Genomic DNA, 12,748 nt, shown 5'->3' on the forward strand with positions numbered 1-12,748 from the left:
GACTACCCTCCCTCCCCAAACCTACCCCAGCCAAACAGTGTAATTTCTCCTGCTCCCATTTGCTTTTGAATTTTCTATTTCTTATATAGTACCTTGTATTATAATTATTTGTGTGCTTATTTTATTCTCTTTGGAGATTAGATGTCAGACTCTACTGTCTGGGACAGTTCTGCCGCTGACTTCCTGGATCATTGTGAGTAAGCAGCTGTGTCTTCAGGCTGATCTACAAAATGAGAGTTGGATTTAATGACATAGCTTTTCTTCTAGCTTGCAATGGTATGAATACTGTCCTTTTAAAATACTTTATAGACCCAGTGTTACACTAGCCATACATTGGGACAAGGGGAGATACATGTTGTGGAGAAGAGCTCAGATTCTGGGGTCAAAGAGATGTGAGTTTCAACAGGATAGGATCCAGGCCGGTGTGGCTCAGTGATTGAGGATCGACCTATGCACCAGGAGGTCATGGATCGATTCCCAGTCGTGGCACATGTCAGGGTGGCAGGGTCCATCCCTAGTCGGGGGAGGGGGTATGCGGGGGGCAGCCAATTGATGACGTTCCTCTCGTCGATGTTTCTATCTCTCTATCCCTCTCCCTCTCTCTCTAAAAAAATTAAAATGCATACCTTACGGGACAACTTTCTGCCATGATTCTAGATAGGTCTTCCCTTTCAGCTTTCTTCCTATTTTGATGTAAACATCTTTAGAACCTCCAAGCCTCGTCTTATCCACTTAAAGGGAGCTGCAAAGCACAGTGCATTTCACGTACAGTGCCCACCTACGCTGTGCTGGGCTTGTGGCAACGGGGCCCAAAGGCACTAGTCATCAGACAGGAGAAGTCACGATTTCCTGGGGAGCTGCAGTTGTCGGTCTTTTATGTTAAGTGGCTTTGATTCTGGTCAATACCAAACTACAAACATCTGCAGGCCGAGCAAGTACATTTAGGGTATTTCACAACCTAGTGAAACTCAACACTGGACATTCCCCATTTGCTCATCATTGATTATAACATCACCAGAATGGAAACCGCCAGCCTGTGTGTCAATGCTTGTGCTAGAAACATACATTGCTTCCAGGGCGGGAGAAAGGAAAGCCGAAACTTCCCCTTTTCTAGTCTACAATTCTTACTGCAATTTTGGGACAGCTGTTGAGTCATCAAGTCACACGTCTGAGCCCAACCTCGGCCATCACTGAGGCCTGGGGGGCCCAGCCAAGGAGGGCTCTCCTGCAGGAGCCTTTACAGGGCTAAGCTAGTGACCGTGAAAAAAACAAGATAAATTTGGCTCCAGGGACTTGGGAACTTTAAAAGACCCAACATTCTGAGCCTACAGATTTGGTGAGACCAATAAATTGAGAATCTAACCCATAGGGGGCAGGCGTGTACCGAGGACCTGATCTTTCCTTCATGGGCTTTGGAAATCTTCTAAAACATCACCGTTCTGTTTTTCATCAAAATCTGCCTGCTGTTTTTATCGGAATGAAAATAGAAATCGCCCCTGGTCGAAACCACCCTGTCTAAAGGGATAGGTACCAGGCGCTAGATTGGTCTGACCCAGGAAATTTACTCAAAAGCACTTGTCATCTTGAGCTTGTGAAAGGAAATGGAAACGTGTTAACTGATTCACCTCAAAAACCAAACCTTTAAACACTTCTAGGATTCAAAGTTAAAGAGGAGCAATGCGCTAATTCCTCACCTACAACAAGAGGTGGGGAACCAAGGTGACAGGCTTGGCAGAGGTGGCTGAGGAAGTTCCTGGCACCGATTATCTGGGTGTCGGGAGTCTTGGAAATTATCAAGTCCAGCCAGGAGCAGGTGGGTCCCAGGAAAGAGTATTTTTGATGCTTTGCCTGCCCTTTAGCCTAATCCCTCTTCCTCTCAACTTGTCCAGGGTGTGACCTGCACAGGCCAGATCTCTCCAGGTTCTCCCCTGGGATTTTCGCCCCTCTTTTCCTCTCCCCTTCTTCAACCAAAACAAACCATCCTGTTAAGTCTATCAGGGTGTCCCCCACTGAAAACAACTCCCCCCCCCCGAAAAAAGAACTGATAAATAAGTGCCCTCCACCATCTGTTAAGAGCTGATAATAGCTCCTAGTGGTTCTGCGCTCTCATGGTTCTTTTTTAACTTAATTTTTGAAAAGACAATACTTTCATGGGGCTCAAAATTCAAACAATATAGAAATTCTCATTCCTACGCCTGTATGCCTTCCATTGCATCCCAACTCTGTGGAAGTGACCATTTTAGTTAGTTTTTGTGTCTCTTTTCAGAGTCACTTTATACTCATACAAGCAAGTACAGATTATATAATTACAGAGAATTCTCAAGAGCTCTCAGGACTCTGTTAATCCTGCTGCCAGTAGGACTTCAGACACTGACACCCTCACTGAGCAACAGGCCTTTCCCAGGGCCCCTTCGTCATGACTTGTAAGTGGCTGCCCTCTTGGAGTTGAAGTTCCCTGCTCCATAAACAATTGGTTCCAATGGGATTCCATCACAAGGTCATCACCCAGGAAGAACCACAACCCGCTGCCTCAGTTCCAGGTCTCAAACGAAGAAGTCATGGCGTTGGAGAAGCTCTGAGGCCCCTCTTTTCATTGGTTGATTCGCTTGTTGAACATTCCTATGGGCCAGTCACTGAGCCAGACCCTGAGGACACAGATAAATTCCCTGCGTTCATGGTGAAAGGAAGACAACAGAAGCCAAGGCTGTCATTTAGAGTAATTCAATTGCAACTGACAGCAAATCCAACCCAAACAGGTCTATGTGTCAAAAGGGAATTGGAAGGTTCTCTAAGGGAAATGTGCAGGGATGGAGTTGGCTTTAGATACAGCTTGATTCAGCGCTTAAATGATGTCACTAGGAGTTGTCCCTTGGTTCTGCTCCCTCTGGGTTGGGTAAGTTTTCAGGCTACGGTTAAAGAACAAAACCATGCCAATTTGAAGATCTAGTTGGCTTTATGAAGTGACTCATGTGTTGGGCAGCATCCAATCTAACAACAAGAAGGGCTCTGAGGGGTCATACAAAATGGAAGGTTTTTATAGGAAGAAAGGTAGAAGAGGGGAGCTATTAGCAAAGAGTAGAAAGGATTATTTTTAGGCCAAGACAGCTTTATTAAGGGGTGGGGTTGGGGGGAGGGGGGAGGGATGCAGGGTTTTATCATGCAGATTGCCTCTCTTCCTATGGGAGGGATGGAGAGGGCCCACGCTGAACACCTCATTGGTGTTGACCAGAATATTCCAGACTGGTTGTTTACGATTATATTTCTGGTGTATTCCAAAACTGCAATTAGGCCGTGAGCCCTTAGCACAAGTGACGCCATACTGGGTCTGTGGTTTTCTCTCTCAACACTGTGAATGGTGGCCCAAGCAACCTCAGGCTCATACCATCACCACCTTAGGTCAGTGGAAGTGAGTGAGTGAGTGATCTCAGACTTAAACACATGTTCACCCCACCCATCAATTACAAGTGAGGTGAACATTTGAAAGGGGAGCTGCAATGTGCAAAGAAGGAAACTGACTTGGGGTGAGGTGTCAGGGACGTGCTCCCTCATGAAGAAGCAGACCTCACTCAGGTGAAGGCTGTAGGTTTGTGTTCATGGAAGGAGAAACTGGCATGAGAAGGCCCAGAGGCAAGAGAGAACAAAGCCCTTTTGAGGAACTTAAAGCTCCACAAGATGATTGGAGCCCAGAGAACAGGTGTGGGGAGAGAGGGCGACCAGGGGAGTGACATGAGTGAGGCAGGCAGCTCAGATGGAACAGGAGCCTGTCAGATGGACCTGTCACCTTGAACCCACGCCAGAGTCCACTGCTGAACTCGACACCTCACGGTTCTCTGGTGGGCTGAGCGTTCACACATGTCACCCACATGGTTGCTGGGGTCACAGTGCTGCATGAATAGGAGGATCAGATCTGAGCAGTAGGTCACTTCCCTACTTTAAACACGAACAGAGGCTCATATTCAACATGGCCTTTGAGGCCATCCCAGAGCAGCTGCTTCTCACTGCTGATGGGCCAGGCTGCCTGTTCTCCGGGCTCCTGTCTCTCCCCACTTGGCTTCTCCCTGGCTGCTGGTCCCACACCCCCAATCCAGAGGGGAATCAGGACAGGTGTGGGCACCAGCTGCGAGCCTGTCCCTAGGACCTGTGCTCAGGACCAGCGTCCGGCCTCAGGCTGTACTTACCGGGGCTGCCTCTCCCCCAGACACCCACCTGGACACCCACCCTGTGGACTGTGACAACAGGGGGGTGAGCGGTGACCATCTGGGGTGAGGAGAGAGCAGCAGAGCAGGCGCCACAGGACCAAGAACAATGGCCCTAAGCACTACCTCTGGGCTCCGACAGCTGCTGGACGCTGATCCAGGCTCCACCTTGAACTCCTGCTGAAATGTTCTGTAACTTCTTTGGAGGGAGCTATGGCAAATGCGCCGTCTTCAGGGCCACATGTATAGGAAGGTGGACAACGCGATAAGAGAGAGAGTCGGGACTCTGTCTATTTCTTGCCCGGGGTTCTCGGTAGAATTTTCTCCCCACTGCCTCTCTGGTTTCTGATCTCTTTCTGACATATGTAAGATGCCCGTTTACATATGTGTTTTTAATTGTCAGTTGCCTCCATTACTCTCTGGAAGTAGACTAACAAATGAAAGAAGACTGTCGTGAAAACGGGGTTGGTTTTTGTACTAGTATTTGCACAGAGGGGCCTTGGGTGTAACTGGTTTGCTGTAGACCAACCAGGTCCTCCCAGGTGGTAGGGCATTTCCTGGTCATCCTGTGCTGTCAGAGTGGAAACACAGCCCCCACAGGTGAACGGTCAGCTGCCCCTGTTTCGTTAGTTGCTTCTTTACGCACCATGTACAGTCTCCTCCTGCCAGCCAGAGGGTAGCTACAGCTGCGAGTGCACATCTGTGTTTGGCTAACAGAGCAGCCAGGCTCACGCCAATCATCGCTTTTATGCAAAAGGACAGAGAACATGCGTAAAGCCTCACAGGGGCTCCAGTGTTCTCTGAGTGTGGTTTATCTGCAGGAATTGCCATCTGCATGTTCTCATTTGTCAGCTAGAAAATTACCCTCCTCCGGGCCTACTCTTAGAACCTGACTTCAGCGATCAACCCCAGAACCCCTGGTGGCAGAATTCCAGACTGTCCGAGCGCTCCGCTCTTCGTTCAGCTTTGCACAGTTGGTGAATCTCGATTTTATATTTCTCGACATTAGAACTATGGGAAGCCGCGCAGAGCTGCTCGCTGGCCGGAGCTAGGGCTCCCTGACCTGTGAGAGGCCCTCCCAGCTGAGGAGAAGGCCCCTGCAGGGTCCAGACCCTGGCAGTGCCAGGAGCCACCCGACCAGGACATCACCCTATTGCTCGGCACCCACCCGCCCATTCTCCTCTCTTCTGCAGAGTGTCTCCGGGCGCATTACAGAGATGGCTTAGAGCTCTTTAAAGCAGGACCTAATCCGTGTGACTGTCAGCGCGGCCACTGTCTCTACGGGCCCAGGAACTGAACCAGCCCTCCCTCCTCCTCCTCCCCCGCCACGAGCGGAGCAGGGCAGGCGGAGAGCACGGCTCTGGGCCTCCCACAGGGCCTCCATCCCAGAGCGGCTGCTTCTCCCTGCTGCCGGGCCAGGCTTCCAGGCTCCTGCGAGGCTCTTTCCCAACAAAGAAACCGAGTCCAGCAAAGAGCCCAACAGCAACTGTCCCCACACAGTGGGAGGCCGGGTCTGAACAGCCATCTTCCTGGCCAAGCCCCACACCACTTACGGTCTCTTTAAAAACAAGTCCTAGCCCTGGCCCTGGCCAGTGTAGCTCGGTAGGTTGGAGCGTCATCCTATACACCGATCTCTGTTTCTCTCACATTGATCTCCCTCCCTCTCTCTCTCTCTCTCTCTCTCCCCCTCCCTTTACACCTTCTCTAAAACTCAATGGAAAAAATATTCTGGGGTGAGGATTAACAAAAAACAAACAAAAAACATCCCCAGGTGAGGATTTAAAAACAAAAAATAAAGAGCCCAGCCCTGGATGCCTCACCGCCCACAAGCCCAGCCTCCCGGGAGTTTTGCTGGATACAAGGCCTTCCACTCCTGAGACAGCCCTGCCCGCCCTCCCCTCTCCCAGCATCGTCTCCTGCACTTCAGAGGCTCTGCCGGGCCACAGTGAGCAGCGCGCAGGGAGGTGGGGCGGCTGGAGGGCAGACGGGATGGAGGTAACAGCTGCTGGGACGGAGATCAGAGAGCGGTGACTGACAGGGATGCTGAGGTCTCCCAGGACGATGGTCAAATGAGAGGGAAACTAGCACCAACGTCCTCAGAGCTCGGGAGGACGAACCAAACTGCAAACTGCACGTGGAGGGCAGCGATCAAGATGGCAGAGAAGGGTGTGGGGAAGTGAGAGCTGCCACCCAATACCCATCCGCCCCTTCTGCCTCAGCAACGAGCAGTTTGAGTTTTCGCTGGAACCATTGTCACCGGATTTTTAAAAGTCACATTGCCCAGCAGAGCTGGCAGCTTGGAGTGGCCAAGGGACTGCCCTCTGGTGCCTCTGGAGGCCCGTGTCCCTCCCTCTGTGGCTGATGTGGAAGGCCATTGTGCTGACTGAAGCTTGGGCTGCATCTCGGCTCCTGAGGAGAAGGGTCCCATCCTAAGAATGGCGGATGGTGAAGGGGCAGAAGCCTAGGTCCCTGAGGATTTCCTGAAACCCATCCCCCTGCTCTCGACTGTCTGATTCTGAGACATCTTTAACTTAAAACATAAAATCTGGTGTGTTGGCGATGGCTATTTTAGGGTTTCTGTCAGGAGAGGAACTAATCCTGCACATTGCAGATGGTGTGGGAGGATGGCACCGATCTCAGGACGGTGACACGGACTGCCTATGAACAGCAATGAGAGGCTACAAGAAAACCAGCTCTGGGTTCCGGCCCGAGGTAGATCGGGGGTGTGAGAACAAACCACCTCCACGCACAACGGCTGCAGGCAGTTATGGTCCTTAGCACAAGAAGGGAGAGGGAGGTTCCGCAAGGAGTTGGCGGCCATGAAAGGGATGTGGTCAATGGAAGAGTTCCTAAAAGGCAAACTGAACGGCTTGATAAGGCCCTCGGCAGTGAGAAAAGGGTTGAAAGCCATCCGATCAGAGCATTCTATGGGCAACCACGAGAGAGACCCGTATTAAACAGAGGTCAACCATGAGAGCCGAGGGTCTAACCAGGCTCACATTTTTCCGTGGAGTTGAGCCAACTTCCTGCTCAGCTGGTCAAGTCTGGGGCGACTCTGCTTCTTTCCTGCAGCTGCCTCCTGACGGGAGAGGCGAGAGGAGGCCAGCCCAGGGCTGGGAGGGCAGGCAGAGAGGCCACCCCAGCATGCCAGGGAAGGGGGGCAGCCCCCCACGGAGAGCTCCAGAGGGTGGGCCACCGTCTTCTCAGGCCCAGGTTTCCCACTTCCTTTTAACTGTGTGTTTCTAACCTCATCTCCATATTGACTTCAGAGGACTCTACATCTCCATTTTGAAGAGCAGACCCTTACACAGAGTGGAAAGTGTAGATTGTGGGTCTTTAAAGGAACCATTTCCGGGGAAGAAGCCTGCCAGGACTCCAAGGGAAACCAGCACAAAACCAGACTGAGGCACAGGAACCAGCGACTGTCATTCCAAAGAGGCAGCTACAGGGACCAGAGGCTGGAGAGAGCCTTGTCCCTCCCTAAGTGAGATGCAGGGATCGCCCCTGAGAAAGGAGCCGCATTCCTGACATTTTGGGCGGAACCGTAACTAGGTCCACAGTGCAGGCCCAGAACAAAGTCCAAAGGCTGGTGATAGGAACTTAGCACAGGGTTGGGTCCATAAACAACCAGGAATTCTTGCTGATGACGCACTCTTGAGCTGCCTCGAATCTTCCTCCTCCCCACCTCCTCCCCAGGATGATACTGGGCAGTGGGCTCCGGTGGAGTGGGACTGGATTCGGGGGTGAGATCACGGTTTCCAACTGTGGGGAGAGGAGGCGAGCAGAGGCTAAACATCAGACAGACCCTGACAAATGGCACAGGAGCCTGCAACCACGGCCACTGCCCCAGACTCACATTCCTCTTCTCTCTATTAACCCCAAACAGAGGAGTCTCCGCGTGCTGCAAGTGCCCGCCCACCAAGTCATGAGCATGGTGCCTGCAGAGCATCAGCTGCCTCTTGCAGGAAGACCTTGGACTCTGGAGGGTATTTTATAATAGAACTGGAGGCCCGATGCACGAAACTCGTGCAAGAGTAGGCCTTCCTTCCCCCAGCTGCCGGCACAGGCTTCCCTCTGGCACCCGGGACCTGGGCTTCTCTTGCAGCCCCAGCTTTTGTCCAGAAGATTGTCAGGAAGGACTTTCGATCTAATTAGCATATGACCCTTTTATTATAGATCACTTGGTGCCTTATAAACAAAACCAAAACAAAGCTGGCATTCAGGCCACACCCCAAACCCATAAAATTAGTATTTCCAGGGGCAGGAATCGGGCCCATGGGATTGTAGAGCTCTCCAGATGTTTCCAATGTGCAACTAAGGTTAGAACCTGAGGCTGAACTCTGGCTTGGCCTTGTACCAGCTGTGTGATTTGGGGCAATTCCCTCACACTGTGCTTCCGTTTTCTCCCTTGTGAAATGCAGGTAAGACTAGCACTATTTTATAGAGTTCTTACGGGTTGAACATGCTTAGGCGGTGCCCGGTACGTAACTCTTTCAATGCTAAATGCTAGCTACTAATATTAATGGTAGTCAGGATACAGTTTGAAACCCAAACGTAAAAAAAATGGCTAGCCTCTTTGGCTTTTGGGGGGATTTGTCAAATCTCACCCTTTTCATCGGACCATGATTTGTGGGGGTGGGGATGGGCCAGGTTCCGTGGTGTTGATGGGTGATCACAAGTATTTCTAAACAGGATAGGGTAGGAGAGAAAACCAAGTCCCACCCAGGCTGGTCTTTCTGTCTTTTTTGTTGTTGTTAATCCTCACCCGAGGATATTTTTTCATTGATTTTTAGGGAGAGTGGAAAAGAGAGGGAAAGACAGAGAGAAACATCAACGTGAGAGAAATACTTCAATTGGTTGCCTCCTGCATGCACCCCAACCAGGCCCGGGAGGAGCCTGCAATCAAGGTAAGTGCCCTTGACTGAAATCGAGCCCGGGACCCTTTGGTCCGCAGGCTAACACTCTTTCCACTGAGCCATTATATCTTAAAATTAGAAACTACCTTTCCAGGGAACCATCTATTTTTCAGCATTAATTCTTCTCTTTTGTGGGTGGGTAAATGGGTGTATCGTTTTTTTTGTGGTTTTTTTTTTTTGAGATGATTCACATGGTATGCGATTCATTCATTTAAAGTGTACAACTCAGTGGTTTTTGGTACATTTGCAGAGAAGCAGATTCTCATTGTTTTCCTAACTTACCTTGCAAGCCCCGGTTGAATTCCTACCGTATCTGATGCTCGTGGTCCAGTCTTGGAAGAACGCTGTTAATCCAGCTCTGATCCATTCCGCACGGCAACGTGCCTGGTACGCCTGGTTCCTCCCAACGTGACCTTTACGAGGAGCACCTGTCCAGCCCCAGCCCCCACCGCACACCTGTTGGCAGCTCTTTGGAATACAGTGTGTGAAGGTGAAAGTGCCGCCCAGTAATAGACTGTGTTGACTCAGTGAAAAAAAAGGAAAACACTGGATTTAGGGACCCAGCTTTTAGGGATCCAGGGCCACCCTAAATCCAAGATGCTCTCATCTGGAGTCTGTTAGTTACACCTGCAAAGACCTCTTTTCCAAATAAGGTCACATGCACGGGTGCCGGGGGCTAGGACTTGGACCACCTTGGTGGGACAGGGACGGGGGTGGGGGCCACAATTCAACCCACTGCACCAGCCTTGTACTACATGTGTCATTGCTTAAGTGCCCCCCGCACCCCCTTTGTTCCCCGCCTCCCACCCCCGGTGCAAACCTTTCAACACCTGAGGCTGGTGAGCCCCTGGCCCAGGAGGGGCAGGCCTGCCCGGGTGTCGTTTGGCTCAATGCGTCCCCCACTCCGGCCGCTAGGGCAGCAGGGGAGGCGGAGGACTGAGAATCAGGAAGCCCTCCGCTCTCACTGGGTGCCACGCCCGCTCCAAACATGACCCGGAGGTCACTGTGCTGAGTCTCCCCAGGGGGGACTAGATGCAGAGCCCAGTGTGTGAATCTGGCTGGGTCAAGGTCAGGGTCAGGTCGTCCTGGCTCCACTGACTCCTGCAACCCCCTGAGAGCATCCAGTTCCATCTCAATCTAAGCATCTCCTGCTCAGCCACCCAAATGCCTGCGGGGTTGGGCGGCTGACCACCGGGGTAGGAGGGGTCAGGGTCCCAGAATCCGAGCCATGGCCACTCCACAGCCTCCTCTGAGCATTTCAAGAAGCCGCACATTTTCGCAGCCTCCATGAAGACCTGAGGGGGTGGGGGGTGGGCAGAGTGGCTCCTGGGGACTGGAAGGACAGAAGAGAAGTTGATCAGAGATTTTGATGAAAAGCAACAGGAAGCAAGTGAGATGCTGGCAGATATGGAGGAGGAAGTACGCTATGCACTGCTATCTTTCCAGAGCCCTATGATGTAAGTGTCAAATCTACCGAAGGATCTTGCCAGCCCCACCGGGCAGTGAGAAGCTCACCTTTGACGGCCACACCTGGGGGCCAAGGTCACATGTGGCACAGACACTGTAGAGAACCAGCAGTCTCCACGGGCGTTGCTTTTACCAGGCACTGCCAGCCTGCACCGGGCCGCCCAGAGTAGTGAGCATTCTCTTTTTACTTTTATTTAATTTTTAGAGACAGAGGAAAGGAGAGAGAGAGAGAGGGAGGGAGAGAAACATCGATGTGAGAGCAAAACATCAATCGGCTGCCTCTTGCATGTCCCCTATCAGGGATCCAGCCCGCAACCCAGGCATGTGCCCTGACTGGGACTAGAACCCGCAACCTTTCCATGCATGAGCAATGCCCAACCAACTGAGCCACACCGGCCAGGGCGAGTATCGAGCATTCTCAGCAGATTGCTGCAGAGACCGACCAGAATGGCTCAGAAATCATAGAAGATCTGGGGGGAGCAAGGCTCATGCACCAAGAATAGACTGGTAAACACAAGTGAAAACTTGAACAAATGCTGAAAGTTTCTCAACCACGTCCAGGTAAGTGACAACCGGCGAGCTGCTGCTTCCCATGGCCGTCTCCCTGGAGCTAGCCATCCCGGGAGGCCTGGCTCAGCACACGTTCTCTCCCAGGCCCGGAGCTTCCTGCCCCTGAGGATGAGGGTGTTAGAGATGTGGAATAAGCACATGGCTGCTGCGAGCTACCGTGCAAGCATGCACTGTGAGCCGGAATGGGGGAAGAGGGAGGGAAGAAGGAAAACCAGTGAACTGTGAAGGAACAGCAACAAGACCAGTGTGGCATCGCACGGTAATAATGCCGTCTATGACTTCTTTTAAACAAATAAAATCCCAGCCGGCGTGGCTCAGTGGTTAAGCATCAACCTATGAACCAAGAGATCACACAGTTCGATTCCCAGTCAGTGCACATGCCCGAGTTGTGGGCTTGATCCCCAGTGGGGGGTGTGCATGAGGCAGCTGACCGATGTTTCCCTCTAACATTGATGTTTCTCTCTCTCTCCCTCTCCCTTCCTCTCTCTCAAAGCAATAAAAACGTTTTTAAAAATAAAAATTTAAAAACCTGCTCCCAATCCCCCCTGCCGCCTGTTGTGTGGTCCAAGCTGGAGGTGCTCAGTTCACTTCTCTAACCTCACTGCCAGACAAATAATGAAGCGTACAGACCCAGTCCTTTCTCCAGACGGGGCCGCCATCAGTGAACAAGCCCTTCCTCACAGGCTTACAGGGGGGCGAAGGAGGTAATGGTGAAGTTTTCGGGCCCACAGCTGGCATCCCAGGAGCATTTTTGATGGATTAACACCGTCTCACACCTCAGCAGGCCCATCACAATGTTCACCACGTAGGAACACATTCCCATTTCTCACCGGCACCTGGGTGTGCCTCACTCAGCACCGTCAGGGGTGAGCCTGAGGCGGGTGGGGCAGTGAAGGATTAAAGAAGACAGACAAGAGAATAAAGCTGGGAGCTGGGTGGGACGCTGATGAAGAGCGCCACGGCCTGCAAGCCGAGTCTTTATTTTATAGCCAGATTCCACGAGGCAAAGTCAGGGCGAGGTCAAGATGTTGACAATGTTCTCTCGGGTTTTGAATCTACTCAATTACATGCACCTGAACTCTATCGAGCTTTGTTTTGGCAGCACTTGCTGCACCTCCCGCCGCCCATATCACTCAGCCACCTGGGAGCACAGTTTCGGACCAGAAGGTCGAGCTTACAACCATAGCCTTTGGCTATCATTGCGCTGGGAGGGCTTTGCCCTCCAAGCTGGGACTTGCACGTGGCTTTGCCACGAGAGGACCGTGCCCTCTCATTAGTCTGAGGCTTGAGCCTGTGCAGACGCTGTAGCCGCTCTCCACACCTGGGCATTGGCAACTCCTAAATCTCACCTTCCTCCTGCGGGTCTGACTGACCCGTCTCGCAAAACATCCGCTGTCAAGCTCCACACCTCCTGGCCCTCACCTGCTCCTCCTGGAACCTTCATCTGCCTGAAAATCGCCCAATCCAAACGTCCAGCGAGGGCCCTCCTTCCCCCATCAGCCTCCCTGCTGCAGGTTCCTCTTCCTTAAAATCCCTGACTCTCTCTCCACCTCTTTGTGTCCACCTGTCTCCACACAGTCAAAGCCACATCGTTTCTCC

At 51.9% G+C, this 12,748-nt stretch overlaps 1 pseudogene; it reads left to right on the top strand.

Annotated features, from left to right (window-relative positions):
• The first annotated feature begins 7,015 nt into the window (after positions 1-7,015).
• On the top strand, positions 7,016-11,255 carry LOC138993032 (vesicle transport through interaction with t-SNAREs homolog 1B pseudogene; annotated as a pseudogene).
• Positions 11,256-12,748: the final 1,493 nt, after the last annotated feature.

Source organism: Myotis yumanensis, unplaced genomic scaffold (genome assembly GCF_028538775.1).
Source record: "Myotis yumanensis isolate MYYU_CA2020_CCGP unplaced genomic scaffold, mMyoYum1.0.hap1 SCAF_15, whole genome shotgun sequence".
Lineage (NCBI taxonomy): Eukaryota > Metazoa > Chordata > Mammalia > Chiroptera > Vespertilionidae > Myotis > Myotis yumanensis.